This window comes from Artibeus jamaicensis, unplaced genomic scaffold (genome assembly GCF_021234435.1).
Source record: "Artibeus jamaicensis isolate MK-2021 breed Jamaican fruit bat unplaced genomic scaffold, CSHL_Jam_final contig_923, whole genome shotgun sequence".
Classification (NCBI taxonomy): Eukaryota; Metazoa; Chordata; class Mammalia; order Chiroptera; family Phyllostomidae; genus Artibeus; species Artibeus jamaicensis.
This window is the reverse complement of record NW_026522014.1, coordinates 15,015,459-15,033,106: the sequence shown is the minus strand read 5'-3', so window position 1 is coordinate 15,033,106 and position 17,648 is coordinate 15,015,459. Positions and strand designations below refer to the sequence as shown.

The window sequence follows — 17,648 nt, the reverse complement described above, 5'->3', positions numbered from 1 at the left end:
GGACTGTTCAGCCTTCATTATTCTGCATTTTTGCTTTGTCTGGTAAAGGTAAGGCAAAGAATGCATCTAAAATAAGGTAAAAGCTAGGTAATGGAATGCAGAAAGTCAAGAGTTAGAGACAGAGGCCATAGATGGAGTATCACTGAGCCACATGAGAGGGTCTCTTGCAGGCACTGGATAGTCAGACTTCGGTAGAAACCCGGGTGCTCTTGGTAATGGGCAACTTGGAAAAATAGGTGGTTGCTGACACAGGAAGGTCTGTGTTAGAAAAAACCCACCTAGCAAGAGGTTTTGCAGCTCAGGCCCATGGATGCTTTCAAAACCTCCTGACCCCAGCACCTCCCGCCTCAGTCATGGTTTTGGGACCATCAGAGTCGCTTCTCAGATTTGTTCTCATTTGAATGATGTTGCCTTTTGTCATTACACACTGTATTCTCACGGGAGAAGAAACTGATACTGACCTAAATCTCTTCCTATCCCCTTCAACCTTGAAAAATTATTAACACCTGGGATTTACAAGGAACCTCAAATCATGAATTTTCTAGAACTCAGAGCTTAAAGATACACTTTATGGGGGCCACATGGAGAATTTTATTGGGATTCAAAACACTGTATGTATGACAAATAAAGATGCATTGAAAAGTGGAGTATAACCAGAGACGTTGAAATTAAGAACAAACTGACAGTAACCAGAGAGGAGATGGGAGGGGATAATTGGGGTTAATGGGGGGAAGGGTTTTCAGGAACAACTATAAAGCACACATGGACAAAACCAAGGGGGGCGTGGAAGCAGGGGAGTAAGGTGGAGATGGCTGGGGTGGGGGGCAAGTGGTGGGGAATAAATGCAGACAATTGTACTTGAACAATGATAAAATAATTACAAAGAGAAAAGAAAAGTGGAGTATAGATAGAGTGACCAGGTTACTTTTCATCCACATTGGTGCATTTTTGAGGTTAAAATGGGGCTAAAAAATTATATGTGATGCAATTTTTCATTTACTGGCCAACTAATTATTATGGATTTATAAAATATCATATTCAAAAATTATTTTCACAACTAAAATTCATGCTAAAAATTAAAAATGGCATAATGCATGCACAAGCACAATAAGCATCTTCTTTATATAATCTTAACATTAGAAAATAACATAAGCAAAATTACAATTGTTGGTAAATATTCATATATGTTAGTTCTGTGGCCATCTCTCTCACTGATAGAATATTATTGATATTTTTATGAAAATTGTATTTTTGCTTTTAAGTGATTTAAATATTTTAGACTCTTTCATAAATTTGCCTGCAATCTTCTTCATAGTGGAATTTAATGGTTCAAAATGTGAAATTGTGGCATCTTTAATTTACTCTTCTTAAGAGACTATAATATTTTGGTGGACACATACTGTCTCTGCAAGGCAGTGCTACCTGGTAAGCTCATGGCAATTTCTGCTACAGGAGGAATATTGTCACTGTAATTATTAAGCTATTGAAATGAGTAACTATTTCAGACCAAACATTTTCATGACTATTGTCTTTTCTGTCCTTTCATAATACCTTTCTTTGGCAAATATTTTATATAAGCCAAACTTTTCAAAAATGTTTTCTCCATCTATGACTCTTCAACATTTTATTTACTGAATTTAGATGTGGCAGAAAATCATATGACTTCTCAATTTCATTCCATTCCAGAACAGAATATAAATGTATCCAGCTAGAGAATTGTTTTATCAGTGAATCAGTAAAGAAATAAACATGTTTGAATGTCCAGTTATACAGATTTTCAAAATCAAATCTAGCGCATCCTTCAATTTATTCATTTATTACTTTGTTTTCTTAGGGATCAATTTAAATATTTTTCTTTTTGTAACACTGTTCATTGTAACTCTAAAAGCTTCAAAAGCTGAAATTTTGCTTTATTTTACTTCAATTTCTTATGAGCTTCATTGAAGTATAGTTTATAGTCGGTAACATTTACCAATTTTGAGGGCAGGTTATGATGCATGTTGACAAATATGCACAGTCATAAAACCACTATAACAATCAAAATATATAAATTTTTTTCACCACAAAGAGTTCCTTTTGGCCCTTTAGAGTCAACTTCTTACTCTCCGTCTTGGCCCCTAACAGTCACTGAAATTCTTCCTCTGTACTTTTGCCTTTTCTAGAATTTCATGTAAATGGAACCATGTAGCCTTTAATATCTGGCTTCTTTCACATAACTTAATACTTTTGAGATTCAGAAGATTTCTTATCTTTATGTAATCATCTCTATCTTTGTTTCCTTGGATGTAATATGATTTTCTATTCCCTCTGGTTTCTTTTAGATTTCATTATGATGTTCCTCAGTGTGACTTTATTCATGTTTATTCTGTTTGACATACATTGAGCTTCATGGATATGTGGATTTGCAAGTTTCCGTCAAATTTATAATCCCTTTTCCATTATTTCTGCAAATACTCTTTTAGTTTTTTTAATAAATATAAAATAAATTATTAAATTTTTAATTTTTATTAAGTTATAAAATGTACAAGTTTCATGTACTCCACAGTTAATACCAAACACATTTCTGTTCTTTATAAATAAGCTGTGCTCTCCAAAAGTTTAAATTTGCATATTAACATAAAATAAAATGATTTCATTGTCAATGTTAGATTTTCACTGTTATTTTCAACAGTACTCACAATAATGCCCTATGTTTTGTTTTTGGTGGATTTATTTACACAGCTTTCCTTGATTCCATGCATAAAAAATATAAAAACCATTATTAGATTAGATTTTCCTATTTGAAGTACCTAGGGACATTGTCTCATTTAACCAAAATATTCCTCCAGAGAAATTAACAATTATTAATTCGCTTTGGAGCTTGAAAAAGAAACCTTAAAGGTGAATATACATTTAAAAATTTAGAGGCATAGAGATTTTATCCAAAAAAGAAGTCAGGTGTCATAGAATGATACCCAAATGCACTTTATGCCATTGCAGTTGTTCAATAATCTCCTTTAGTCTCAGTTTCGATTTTCGTTCTGTTTTGAATTAATAAATTTTAAAGTAAATGCTGCCACCGACTGCATAGCATGCATCTTCAGTGTTCATGTCACTCATGGTATCACTATGTCCCCAAGTTGAATGATGAATATTGACATTTTGTGCAAGTTATATAATTACCAACTTATCTTGGGAAATAACAATTGAGTCCCCAATATTTTAACATGCACATTGCACATTTGTTTCTGAGCACATTTCCACCAATGTGTTGATAGCAAAATTAAAATATGTAACTGACCATTAAAATAAATAGCTGTGGAGTTGGAATGTGAAATAATTGACAACTTTCCTAGAAGAAATTCAGAGTATAAACATTGCATGCGGGACTGCTGCCTCTATTTCTTGAATATATTTTATCCATACTTGATCTTTGATTCCCTGTGTTTACCACAACCCCACCTCCTGGCAGCTTGGTGGCTTCACACATGTCACAGCTGTGACTACAGTACTCTTATCTGCTGCACCAAGTGGCAACAGAGTGGAATTTTTTTCCTCCACTCGTCAGACCAGAAATTTAGCTGTCTTTTTGGAAAATTGTATCTGTATTGTATTTTTCCCATTGCCATTTGATCTCCTTATGCCCCCCACCCTGCAGGAATGTGGTTGGTGTCTTGGTTGAAGTCTGATATTTCAACATTTCATCCAGATACCACTTGTTGCAGATTTCTCATTTTTCAGGAACCAAATTGTTCTCATACCCTGGTTTTGTAAATAAAGTTTTATTGAAACACAACCACACTCATCGCATATTGGCTATAGCTTCTTCCTTGCTACAATGGAATAAACAGTTGAAACACAATGACATACATATTTACTGCCTAATGTTGTACAGAAAATCCTTGCAAACCTCTGGTTTAAAGCAAGTAAGTACATAGCCTAGCATGCCTTATTTAGTAAAAGATCACTCTGTCATCAATTTAGAAAATAAATTGGAGAAAGCTAGAGTGGAAATGGGTAGACCACTTTGTAGGATACAGAAACAGTCCAGGAGAAAGATGATAGAAGCCTGATTTGGGACAGTGGTTATAGGAACAGAAATAAATAGATGGATGAATGAAATGCTTAAAGAGTACAAAAAAAAAAAAACCCCCAAACAAACCCAGAATGGGCTAATGAACTGTAAGTAGACAGCATTGTAAAGAACAACATGAAGAATAATTATTACCTTCCTATCTAGCCAAACAGGAAGTGTGGGGTGCCATCTATCTGAATCAAGAAACCCAAAAGAGGTTTGAGCAAAGATAATGACGAGGGCTTTGGACATGTTGATTAGATGCGCCTTTGTGATATCAAGGCAAAGATGCTGAGTTAGAACTTGAGTAACCATCTGTAACTCAGATCTGAGGTCTGAGCTGACAATATAACTTTTCAGAGTTATCATGTGGAGATGACTATGTTCTGAATCAAAAACAACAATAAGTAAAATAATAAGAAATAGTTATTGAGTGCCTATGATAACGTGTGTTTGCATGCAACTTCATAGAATTCCAAAACTACCTATGAGATAGATTTTTTTCATTTTCCTTATTTCCCAGATGAGAAAACTGAAAAGAGTTAAAAAAAACTTATCCATATTGCACCTTTAGTGAGAGAGTATATGGTGCAAAAAAGATTTAGGCAGAGGATGACAGGCTCAGCTCACTCGGTACAGATTCTGCATTTAATGTTGCAGCAAGGGGAGCCATGAGGGGCTCTAACAGCTGATTTGTTTGATTGGCTAAAACATGGACTACAAGGTGAGTGATTTAGAAATATCAGACCTGCCTTAGTTCAATGAAAAGGAAGGGATTCAAAGACTGAGGAAGATTGGAATGTTAAAGTGGGCTTGCCATTTAAAATGACTGACTCACTCTGGGAGGGACCAGAAGACATGCCTTTTACTATGGCTATGAGAAATAACTCTGTGAGCAGAGTCCTGGCGTTCTTGAAGAGCCTGTGACTGCTCATTTCCATAGACCATGGCTTACAGTGGGAACTGTGGTTGCTGAATTGGTTGACTTAAATGCAATGGAAGTGATTGGATCCCAGGTGGCAGAAACCAAGGGGTAGCACTCCACTGCCTAAAGCAAGGTGGGTTACCTACCGGACAGCAGAGCTGAGGTGGCTGTGTTGATAGAATGGTAGAATGTCCTTTAGAAGACTGGGTTTCCATGCAATCCAGGTGGTAATATCTTTCAGGCAAGGTTGTCCAGAAGGATGGATTTGATTTAGATCAGCATCCAATATATGGTGCTGTTTCACCCATATCCACAGAACAAGGGGTGGAAATGAAAGTGGCATCTATTATACCTAGTGATCAACTATTGAAAATTTTTGCTTACTATTCTGGTGACATTATGTTCTGCTAGCCTAAAGGTCTTAGTTCCAAAGGGAGGAAAGCATCCACCAGGAGACATGGCAATAATTCCACTGAACCATGATTCCATGGAAGTTAAGACGGTCACCCTGATAATTTGCATTCCTCATGACTCTGAATCAAAAGGCAGAGGAAGGAGTTTGGTGCTTGTTGGGGTGACTGATCCTGAAAACCAAGGCAAAATTGGGCTGCTTCTTCGCAATGGAAGTAAGGGAGACCATGTGTGGAATACAGGTGATCCCTTAGTCATCTCTTAGTACTACCATGCCCTGGCATTAAGGTCGATGGAAAATCACAACCACCCAATCTAGGCAGTCATTACCTTTCAGGAATGAAGGTCTGAGTCACCCCAGCAAGTAAAGAACATGAGTAACATGAGTAGCTGAGGTGCTTGTTGAAGGCAAAAGGAATACAGAATGGATTGAACTGTGTGGGCACTTATGAATACCAACTGTGATCACATGACTAGTCACAGTAACAAGGACTCTAATTGTCATGAGTATTTCCTTCTTATTTTGTCATGAATATATTGATTTGCAAATATTTGTTTTCCTCCATCCCTTTCTCCCTTATCATGTAACATAACATTCACTGACTTTATATCTTAGTATTTAAGTATGGTTAATTTCACATCATAGTATTTAAGTTATGGGGCATTGAGGAGAAGAATAAACATCACTCAGAGCTTTACCTCCTCTTCTGGGGAATAGTGATTTTGGTTTTTGTTTGTTTTTCATTTGTACTGTGGATAGTTGTATCATGTTAGGCATCATGAACTATCACCTTGTTATTGTCTTTAATTGAAGATTAAGTATGGTTTAAAGAAATGTGTATGATGTTAAGTGGACCAGAGGTGGACCTGTGATGGCTAATTTTATGTGTCACTTTGACTGAGCCAGAGTGCCCAGATATTGGTTAAATAGTATTCTGAGTGTGTTTGCAAGGGTGTTCTGAATTAGATGAACACTGGAATCAGCAGACTGAATAAAGCAGATCACCCTCCCCAAGGCAGGTGGGCCTCCTCCAATCAGTTGAAGGCCTGGAGAGAATAAAAGGCTGAATGAAAAGAATTTTCTCTCTCTGACTGTCATCAAGCTGGGACATCTATCATCTGTGGCCTTCAGACTCAGACTAGAACTTATACCACTGGTTCTTCTGTTTTGAAGGTCTTTGGACTTGGACTAGAACTATAACATCCATTCTTCTGAGTCTCCAGCTTGCTGACTTCAGATCTTATAATTCTTAGCCTTGATTACTGCATAAGCTACCACTTTACTGTATATATATTCTTTTCCTCTGGACAATCCAGATGAATACAGGCAGAACTGAAGTGAACTTGAAACTTTTTGTGGAACCAGAGAGTAAGCTCTTGTAGAAATATGAAGCCATGTCTAAAGGACATAGGTGTCCATCTGAAGGAGCTCTGAATGGCCAGAGTGGGAACAATTTGAGCAACACAATAATGGTAGTACTGGATTCTAACCCATAAAATAAATATCCAGGAGTACACAATTATATGACTATATAATAAATAAATTAAAGAATGGAAGAGAAAGAACAGCTCTACATTACAGATTATTTCTAAGTAGTAAGTGTAGAAGGAAAATATAACAACAGCACTGGAACATCAGAGTAATACTTTTGGCAGGCAAGATCCACCAATGGCTGCTGAAATTAGTGAGCAAAAGTTGGAGGGCAAACAGGATATTTGCATCATCTCAAAGTATCTTCCCAAGATATAGATGAATTCCAAAGGGAAACATTAAACATAACACTGGCAATCTCCTTAATCATGTGATCCAGATTAAATGCACCAATAATAAGATACACTGACATTATATACTACAGACCTGATGTAATAAGAAGGGGGCTGTATATCTTCGGTGGTAATCTTGTAAAAGATGTAATCACAAAGGAACAGCAGAAAAACCTAAGCTGAGAAACATTCTTCATGATGTTTCTGAGCAGTGCTTTACAAAAGAGGCAAAATCACAAAGGGCTTGGAAAGACTGAGGAACTGTCACAGATGGGAGAAGACAGAGACATGACAACAAAATGCCATGTGTCTGCCATAGACTGAACTCTGGACCAGAATGAGGAAATCAGAAAACATGGTGGAATCCAAAGGAAGTCTACATTTAGTCAAGAGTATTGGGATACTGTTATTTTCTTAGTGTCTGAAATTGTGCCGAGATTATACAAGATATCAACATTAGGGGAAGCCGGGTGAAGGTTACACGAGATCCCTGTATTATATCTGCAAATTTTCTCTAAATCTAAACTATTTCAAAATAAAAGTTTAATAGAATCACCCTTCAGTCTGGCAGCGGAGAAGACACTGGTGACCACAAGTGAGAGCACAGCCAGATGAGGGTGGTTCTGACAGAGATTTGGATGTGAGGGAACTGACATAATGAGACAGAAACATTTTTCAAGAATTTGCTCCTAAAGAGCTGAATAACAACAAGGTGGTAAGATGGAAAAGGGGGGAGGTAGCTGGAGTGTGTTTTTAAGATGGGTGAGATTTGGGGGTGTTTCAATGTCAATGGGAAATAAGCGCTCAAAGGAAGCAGTTTGGCAGCTACACTGGCAAGGTTTGTTGCTGAGATTAAGGAGGAAGGTGAGCCTGGTGGAGGTTTGAAGAGACTTACGTTTGAAAGAGGAGTTGGATCGAGGCAGAGCAAATTGGCTAAGAAACACAGACAGATTACAGTGGGTCCATTTGAGTTTGGTGATCGGAAATTTATAGGACGCCAAGTTGCCATGATCCATGACAGTCTTGAGCAGACCTGCTCCTGTAGGTCCAGTGTTGGAGAAAGCTCTCTGTAGAATGTACTCAGGGTTGAGACTTTATTGGACAAGCAGAAGAGCAAGGTTTTAAAGGCACATTGAAAAGTGGAAGAATAAATCAATTTAAGTGTTAGTTGTTCTAAGATGGACATAGTAAAACGTCAAGGAAGGAAATGGATAATGAATTAGAAGAAATGATCAATTAAAATCAATGAAATAACATAAAAAGCTTTAGGTGTGTGGATGAACAATTTGGTGGCATATGCGTGGGTCTGCTATGTCTCCTTCTGGCAGAGATGAGGGTGCCAGTACTGTCTCAAAATTCTTTTTTTTTTTCAAGTCTGCTGAGACAGTAACAGATGGTCATCTGCTCTCCAGGTTCCTATTATTTCCTTCTTCATGCCTTATATCTATAAGAGTATGTCATAAAAACAAAATAAAACAAAGCCCCTGTGTTATTATTGTATTTTCCTGGAGTTTCCTGGAAGAGTGAAAGTAAATGAGCATTTTTAGTTTATTATCTTTACTTAAAAATAGTGCCCTTCCACAATTTTAACCCCATATATAAAGCTTATTATTTCTTGTTTCTTCTTTCTGCTGACTTTCCCTAGTGGCTTGTGTTCCTGTGTATTTGACCTGGTTCATTTACTTAAATATGCATGTATTTATTTATCTGAGTTCATATTGTTGAGCTTAATCTCTGTGTATACTGAGGATCTAAATTAGGGATATTTTTCACAGAGGAATTGCATCTGCTCCCACTAGCATCTGGGAGTGGACCAATTTACTCATCTTTAGAGCCTATCAGACTCACATCCCCAACTTTGATGCAGACCAAGGGTTTCTTGTGCACGTGATAGCTCTGATACCATTATCTGTCCCAGGCACACTCTGCTTTTTTATGTTACCTACTGCTTACCACCCCCTCTTAAATTTCAGCTTATATTTTCTTTTTCTCTCCCATTCTCTTATATTCTAGCAAGTCCAGTAATGTACTAAAATAGTCTGCTTTAATATACACAAAATTGATTATATTTTAGAAATGGTCTGTTCTAGTGTCTACCCTTGGATACTTGGGGATAAGAAGGCTGGTGGACCTATGTTTTTATGTGGAATAGGGTGGGAACAGGAAGGTCATGTGCTTCAGCAGAAAAAAAAGGGCTTATAGCACAGTCAGATCAGGGTTCAAATCTTGGTTCTACTGCTTATTAGTTGAAAGACCTTCAACAAACAACCTAAACTTGTTGAGGCTCAATGTACGGATGAACAAGATGAGGAAGCTAATTATGCATTGTTAGTTGTATGGGGATTACAGAATGAATAGATATACTCAATGAATATATATATGAATATGACCCAGCAAATGATCTTTCCCCAAACCTGACCCTCTAACGTGCTCTATATCAGTAAATGCTATTCCATGTGTATGTGAGGCTCATACTGGTATCTAGTATATAATCACAAAGCATTCCTTGCAGTGTTAAGTCCTAGGAACATGCATAGTTTTGCTTATTCTCTTGGTTTGATTAGTTTTGTCTTAGTAGAAATGTGAGTGAAAGAAAATTCATAGTTACAGATGCAGATGGATTTAAAAAAAAATCCAGACAAGTTAAGTCTCTATGCAGATTGCAGATTTCCTTTTCATTCTGATATATTCTAGTATTAGGGCTCCACCAAACAACGGAGTTTCAGCATTTCAAGAGAATGGTTAATTAGAAGTTCAAAATCAACTTTTGAAAAGCCATGTGAACAGCTTTGACCTGGCTCTGATACAAGAAGGGCTGGTGGGGTTAATAGTGGGAAAATGTGTAACACTGCTTTTCCTCAGTGAGGACCTGCCTGGCCCAGGGCTGCAACGTCAAGGCCTCTGTCTAAAGCCAAAGAATCTATGACAAATAGCAGCTCACACCTGACAACAGTCAGGGTTTTAAACTCAGCAGGGCAGGGATTTGAAATTCTGCCAGTCCTTGCATTTTTTTGTGATTAGATGTATTTTGCAAGTTTATAAGGAGCTCCAAAATGGATTCATAGCTCCATGGCTCCTAGTAATTTGACATTGCCCCTCCAAAACTGGCTGTGGCTACCCCTCAATTGACCAGAACTTCCCAAACACCAAATCTTCAGTAAAAATGGAATTTTTAAAATAAACACATCCCTTTGGGAAGAAATGGGGAAAGTATATGCGGTAGTTTCAAAAGGAAGGGATTTATTTGTCGGGTATTGTAACATAATGGCTAAAACGAGAGCTGGCCTGCTCCCTGTGTGCTCTTGCCTTTGTCCGCTGTGTAACCTTGGGGAGTTAATTAATGTAGATTTGCCTCAGTTTTCCTGGCTGAGAAATGGGAATAAAAATAGTACCTACCTCACAGCATTGCTGAGAGGATTAAATGAGTTAATTTTATATTAACAAGAACATTTAGAACAGTGCCTAGCACATTGAAAGCATTCGATAATTATTATTTGCCAACAACTTCCAGGGTTTGCATGCATGAATCATTTCATCCAGTGTCCCTTCAGAACTCCGGGGTAAGTGCAAAACAGGTATTTAGGATGATGTCTTCTCCCCCTCCCCACACCAAACTTTCAATCCTCAGGGGAGTTCCTTTTTCTTAAGTCTATTATTCAGCAACTTCCCTTTCAAACCTGGTCTTCCTCCCCTGTTCCTTCCCAGAGCAGGTCACACCACCATCTACCCAGCTGTCCAAGCCTGAATCCTGCAAATCACGAATGATTTCCAGGCCCATTAATTACAATACCACACCACTTCCACTTCTGAGTTAAACTGGTCACATCCAACGATCAGACCTGATGAATCTCCCATCCTTACTGTAGCTATAAAGATCTTTGAAATGCAGTTCTTCCCTGCTTGAAGTGAAACCTCAAATCCTTATGAGTTAAAAGCCCTTTCCTTCCTCATTCTTCTCAACAGAATGGAGATGGTGGGGGGGGGGGAGCAGAAAAAGAGAGAAAATCAAACTGAAATAGGAAGGGACGAAAAGGGAAAGGAAAAGTTGAGTGTGGATTAGCATTTGGGTGTGGAATCAAGATGCTGTTTAAGTTTGTGAGATGATTTATGCAGTGCATGTTGCAATCTCAGAAAACAATTCTTTGAACTACACGCATAGCCCCATGAGGTCAAAATATTGGACAATTTCCCCACAACAAGAGATGTATACAAATTCCTTTCAGCTTAGGAACAATCTGGATTCTTGCCTGGATTGTCTGATGTAAATGCCCCTTCGCCCCGGAAAGGGAGTAGGTAGAGAGCATTGTAGCAATGATTAGAGATGGCTGAGAATGGCATTTTACATAAAAAGACAGTTGTCATCTTTAGAGCAAGTCTCATCTTACTTTAATAGCTTTTTAAGTTAATTTCCATCCAGATCTCTTTGTTACCAAGAGAACTGAACAGCACCTATTCCCATCATCCACTCTAATACAGTATCAATAGGGTTTGTATTTTATTTTACCAAGTGGTTATCTCTCATTGAAACAGAGTAGAAATGAAATAAACAGTATTCACATTTCTTTGACCTTCTCTAGTATCAGTTGTTAATTCTAAGGATAATTTCCAGAACAGAAGGTATTATCATGTTACATTAATGAGATGTGGCGAAGAAAAAAAATGAGAAGGAGGAAGAGGAGAAAGAGAAGGAGAAAGAATAACAATAACGAAGGAGGAGGAAGAAGTCATTCCCTCAATAACACACATGCAAAACATAAATGAAGCCAGTTCTGCTAAGGAGTAGGTATCACACTTGCCTCTAATCTGCCAGAGAAAACTTGATCTCTTTTCTGTTTCTCTAGAATGCATGAAAGGGTGTGCTCTGTACATTGTGGATAACTCATGGTCACAAGGTACACTCTCCTGCAGTGAGAAAATCATGCCCCTTTTCCTACTGGCTTCAAAAGCTGAATAACAGAGGGTAGAAATTCACTTATCATTGCCCTAAATAATACTGTCTGTATGTGTTTAAAGAAACAGAGAGACAATAAGCCACAATGACAAGTTTCATATACAGGCAACATCAATGTTGTTCTTCAATCCATGCAGAACAAGTCTGACGTGAATATACGGTGACACTGTGAAGACTGTCCTTTCCTCATTCTAGCCTGGGTCACTATTTCACTGTGGTTGGCATAATAAGGAATTCTAAGGAGACCCAATCCTTAGAATTGAACAAGAGAAGGAGCCATAGAGTGGGGGAAAAATACAAGTGGGAGTAAAGGAAGAACTTTTTTACTGTTCTTTCATAATTTGGTTTCTAAGGTGACGTTTTGTTGCCAAAGCAGTACAAATGTAGAACAGTCGCATGGTGCTATGTCCTGTCATTCCTTTGGACAGTCCTCAGAAGTGTTCTGTGGCTTGCTCATTGTCACAGGGTCGATGAGTGGAGGGCACGGTTATACTGGAATTCAAATCACTTTAAAATCTTTGACACTAGTGTTTTTCAGCTTCCCAGAGGCAAGCCACTGGAGGGGTGCAGGAACATTCTAAAAGAGTTCTCAGATCCTTGTGTGAGCACATTTTCTTGATCCACAAATCACAAGATACTCCGATTATCACTATCGTCATGCAGGAAATCTACAAAAATTGGTTGACACTTCAAAGAAATACTCCTCTTACTAAAACATTTAAATAAATAAAAGGAAACCATGGCTCCATACTTGTGGTTTTGGTATTTTGGGGTTTCACAGATCAATATCAATATCATTCCTTATATGTTTACAGGATTTAAAATTATAGTATTTCAAACTAAATAAGTTTAGTCTTATAGAAAACTTACTTCATGGTTCTTCCCCTCCAAAGATCAGTGAAAATGTTATGATGGGCCAGCAATTGTGTGAAAAATGGCATGTAGGAACCCTGCTTCTCACCAAGTCATATCAAAAAGGGGGAGATTTCTGTGGACTCTGCAGGTTGTGAGGCTGGATTTCGGGAAGGGAAACTTGGACACGAGGGCCCTTTTGCCCACTCTGGGCTGACTCCTGCTGGGAATCACCTGTGAGTGAGTACAGCCAGCCAACCAACTACTAGATTCAGCTCTCAGCATTGCCACCTCCAAGCTCAGCAATGGAAAGGGACCTCACAAACAATTTATGTTCTTCCTAACTTAGAAAGTATTCACCCTTGTGGGTTGTGAAAGAGGGAAGAAATGGGCGCTCACAAATTTTGCCCACTCTTTGTAATCTACCATTCTGCATGGGTGAGCCAGGGAGTATAACTGCCTTAGGTTCATTACAACATCAATCTGAGCTTTAGAAAAAAAAGCGTGGCAAATATTGACAAATCGAACTGATTCATTCAATTTGCAGAGCACCCACCATGTGCCAGACACCATACAAAGGGTATGACAATTAAAAACAAAGTATCTTGAAAGTAATAATAATAGTGAGTGTAAACTGTCATTTCACAAAATTAAAACAAAAACAAAAATCAAAGCATCTCTGCCATGAAAACACATAGGAACTATACCTAATGTAGAACAGAGATGAGTGGGGGTTCAGAGATGGGTTCACAATAGATAATATCTGAGTTAATTCTTGAAAACTTAAAATAGGGACAAAGCAGAAAACTGTCTCATCTCCACTATGGCTGATCTTTGGACAGACCCACCATCTTGAGATGCAACCAGACTGTGGTCTGTCAGATGGGGTCTTTACCTGTCAGAGAAATGTTTGCCTTGCTGTGTATGCCTTGTAAGATCTTCTCTTCTCAGCTGAATTAATAACATAAACAAGGACAGGACAACAAGGATGATCCTGCTGCAAAAGACTCACATGCATGTGGCCAGGCAGAGGGCCAATGCTAATCACGGCCTCCAGCACCTGCATACCCTCAGCTGGGGGGCTCAGCGCTCAAAGAGAAATCCCCATACGGCCTGTCAGCACCTTGCTGTCTGCCTTGGGACAAGGCTATCTAGGAACTTGCCTGAATGTTTCCCACATGCTGCAAGGCCGACTTCTCGACATCGACATACTTTTCTGATACTGTAGTCCTAACTGTGGCACAAAAGAATCCTTCAGAACCTGGGCTAGGAGGTGGGCTGAAATGCACACACCTCCTCAACTTGAAAGGAGCCACCTGTGTGACGCTCAGAGCCACATGGGGAGAGGAGGGTCTCCTGTCGAACAGAGGCTACCTTTAAGGCTGTCTTCATGAACAGGCTACTTCATGGTCCCAAAGGGCCCCATGCTCAGAAGGGCCCCTATGCTTGGTTCAATGCTCTGCTCTCACCTTCATGAAATTATTAACATTTTTTAACAAGGAAGCACTCACACATTTTCATTTTGCACTGGGAACACCAATTATATAGCCAGTCCTAGCTATTTTTCCCCCCAAAGGGGCTCAGGGAGCCCAATCAACACCCTGGAGTTCTACAGGAACACTTGAAATGGAACAGTGGGTTATAAAATAGAGAAAATAAAAGTAAAAGTTCAGTTTTACATTCTGTAAGGAAATCCAGCATTGTTTGCTTACCCAAGAGCCCACTGCTCAAGCCATTATGAAGTTTGCTACGCTGAAATACCCATTATATTGCATTGCTCTACGGACCTTACACAGCCCTTTCTTGTGTCTTTAGCCTGGAGGAGCAGCCCCAACGAGACACAATTCAGTAGAACCACATAAAAATGTATCACACAGTGGTCAAAGCCACAGCATCAAACCACTTCCTCTGTACTGACTTTCACCCCGTATCCTAAATGGTGTGATATCACTGTCATCTTGTGTTTGTCTTTTGATTTGCAATCTCAACCTACCATTCATTTCATTCTTGGTCACAATTTGAGTTCGCCTTGTGGTGATGCTATCAGTCTTTCTTGGAAATTTTTTTTTTGTATCACCAGAGCCTTGATTATCATCAGAATTGGCTACATAATTTGTGGGGCCCAGTGCAAAATGAAAATACTCCATGTTCATAACTTAGTAACAATTTCACAGCAGCATCAGCAACAGTATTACACCATGTGTAGAACCCTTGTAAGTGTGGAGCTCATGGGACTGCACAGGTTGACCATCCATGAAGCCAGCCCTGAGTCTTACTGGCCACAGTTGGGTCATGGACCCATTCCTTAACCAATTGTTATTAGGTTGTTGCGTAATCTGTCTCGTCACTGTTACTCACTGACTAGGTTAGCCTTAGACTAAGGACAGTTCCCCTGGATTCTGACATATGTTCCTCTTCCCCTGAGCTGCATGATATCCAGTATAAGGATTTGTGAGTAAAACCAGGATTCTTTTGGGTAGAGGTGAGTAAGGTGTGCTGAGTAGCTACAACAGTACTCACCTACACCATGAATCCCTGATGGCCCACGACATCACACATCCATGAAAGGAGGAGTTCTTCAAAAGCTTCCTTTGATGTGACCTTAGGCTCCTGAGAGCCTTGGAGAGTTATTCAAATAATTCCTACTAAAATATGCCTACTCTTAATTCCCAGGTCTCTATGCCCTTCAAACCTCCCTGCTGCCACCCTGCCCTACAGGTATATGCAGGAGTGAGAAGATACAATTCCTGTCTTCCAGCTGATCATCATCTAATTAAGAAGCCACAATTAAATGAACAGAAAAAGTCACAAAAACTCAAAAGAAAAATTTACAAGGAAAATACCACTAATTAACATCCACATGTCGGAGATGACAGTTTGTAAAAGTATTCAGTTAGCAAGCACTGGGTAGAATCCTCAATAGGAGTTGAGGAGGAAACTGATTTGGAATAGAGGAAGGGGTCAGTGTTGGGTGGAATGAAATTTTGGAGCAGAAGACAGAGACTCAGAATCCACAGTGGCAGAATTCTCTACAGCGGGTTTTGATAGGAGATTGAATTCTTTTCAAGAGTCAAACATGTCTGTTTGGCTAGTGCAGACTGCACAAGACACTTGAAAATGTCAGTGGTGAAAGGAAAAAATCATTTTAGGAAATATCCAATCCAAAAGGCAACAACAGAGCTTCTAAAGTTATAGGATGATTCATTACAATTTATCACACCTAGATGAAAATGAAGTCCTTGGCTTCTGTTATTCCTTTCAAGACAGTCACTCTTTCTTCATCTGACCAAAATCCTGTTCAGTCTTTAGGACCAAGCTCCAGCCCTCTCTCTGCCAAGAAGTCTTCCTTGAACCTTTCCTGAACCTTCCTCACTCTGCAGTACCTCTCATCCTGGCTGAAAGGGGCTTAAGAAAGGGACTGCTCCTCCTTCATGATCTCAGTGCTCCTCGTAAGCCTGCACTGGAAGGATCTATTGCTTTGTCTTTCACTTGCTGGGCTGTAAACTCCTCGATGCCAGGAAGTCTGCCTTATTTCTTTTCATAACCTCTGTGCTTTGATAACTTGATCGAGTTATCATGTCTCAACATGTAATAAGTGCTCTGGAATGCTTATTGAAAGTGATATGATGAGACTATGCAGAGGAACAATAACCTTTGATAATCTGGATCAGTAATAGCAAAAGAATGCTCAGAATAAATGAGAATAATATGTATAAAAACTGGATATGTCTATACTACCTGATGGACAACCTGAAGGGGCATTGGATTGGATGTGGGTGAATGTGAGAAGGCTGTCACCTGAAGATTCCTCTCCTTGCTCTCTGGAATACCATATGATAGAGCCTCTGCATCCACTCTCAGTGGTAATTAGATGTACAGTGACCAGATTTGGTACTCAAGCTTCTGAAGCTTTCTCCCAGCCTTTCCTTTTGCATCTTTGTCAGTTTCTTTAGCTGAGCCTTTTCTCAGAGGCTTTGGTTCCAATTATTTGAATGTTTGTTATTCTATACTCTGAAAACCTTTTTTTCTAATTAAAAAAATTATTAATTGATTTTGGGGGCAAGAGAGGGAGAAAGAGAGAGAGAGAGAGATCGATGTGTGAGAGAAAGTGATTGGTTGCCACCCTTACATGCTCTACCTAAGGATTAACCCAGCATGTGCCTTGACCAGGGATTGAACCAGCAACTTTTCAGTTCATGGAACAACTTCCAACCAACTGAGCTACAGAGCCAGGGCTGTACTTGGAAAATCTTTGAAATTCATAGTTGAATAAGCTATAAAAGATAAGAAATGTAGTCAATAAATATTTTGGGGGTACCTGTGCTCCTCAATTTAGGCATAAGTGAAATTAAGTAAGTAGGGTGGGAAATTACTTCCAGTTTCTGTATGGCCTGATTTGTAAATAGGCACAGCACTATATGAATGGATAATATAGAATCCCAACCCACTCATACCTCCAAATTACTACTGAGCAAGCAAAGACAAGGACTCAGAGAGACAACTGGGAGGTGGCTACTCCAGTGGTGTTTAAAAAGTGTTTTCGCAGGACAATAGCAAAGCCAAGGGTTTTCCAGATACATAGGAGACTCCCTCACACTTCATTTTGCCCTTTGGTTTTCTTCTTCATGCTAACTTTCGTGTTGGGGTGTGTGTGAGAGAGCACATGCATGTGTGTGCTCATGCATGTTAGC

The 17,648-nt window shown here is 39.0% G+C and overlaps 1 protein-coding gene across 2 annotated transcripts in view; it reads right to left on the bottom strand.

Moving 5' to 3' along the window:
• The window catches only part of HDAC9 (histone deacetylase 9), an 841,506-nt gene that overhangs the window by 20,908 nt on the left and 802,950 nt on the right, over positions 1 to 17,648 (bottom strand). The window lies entirely within an intron of this gene.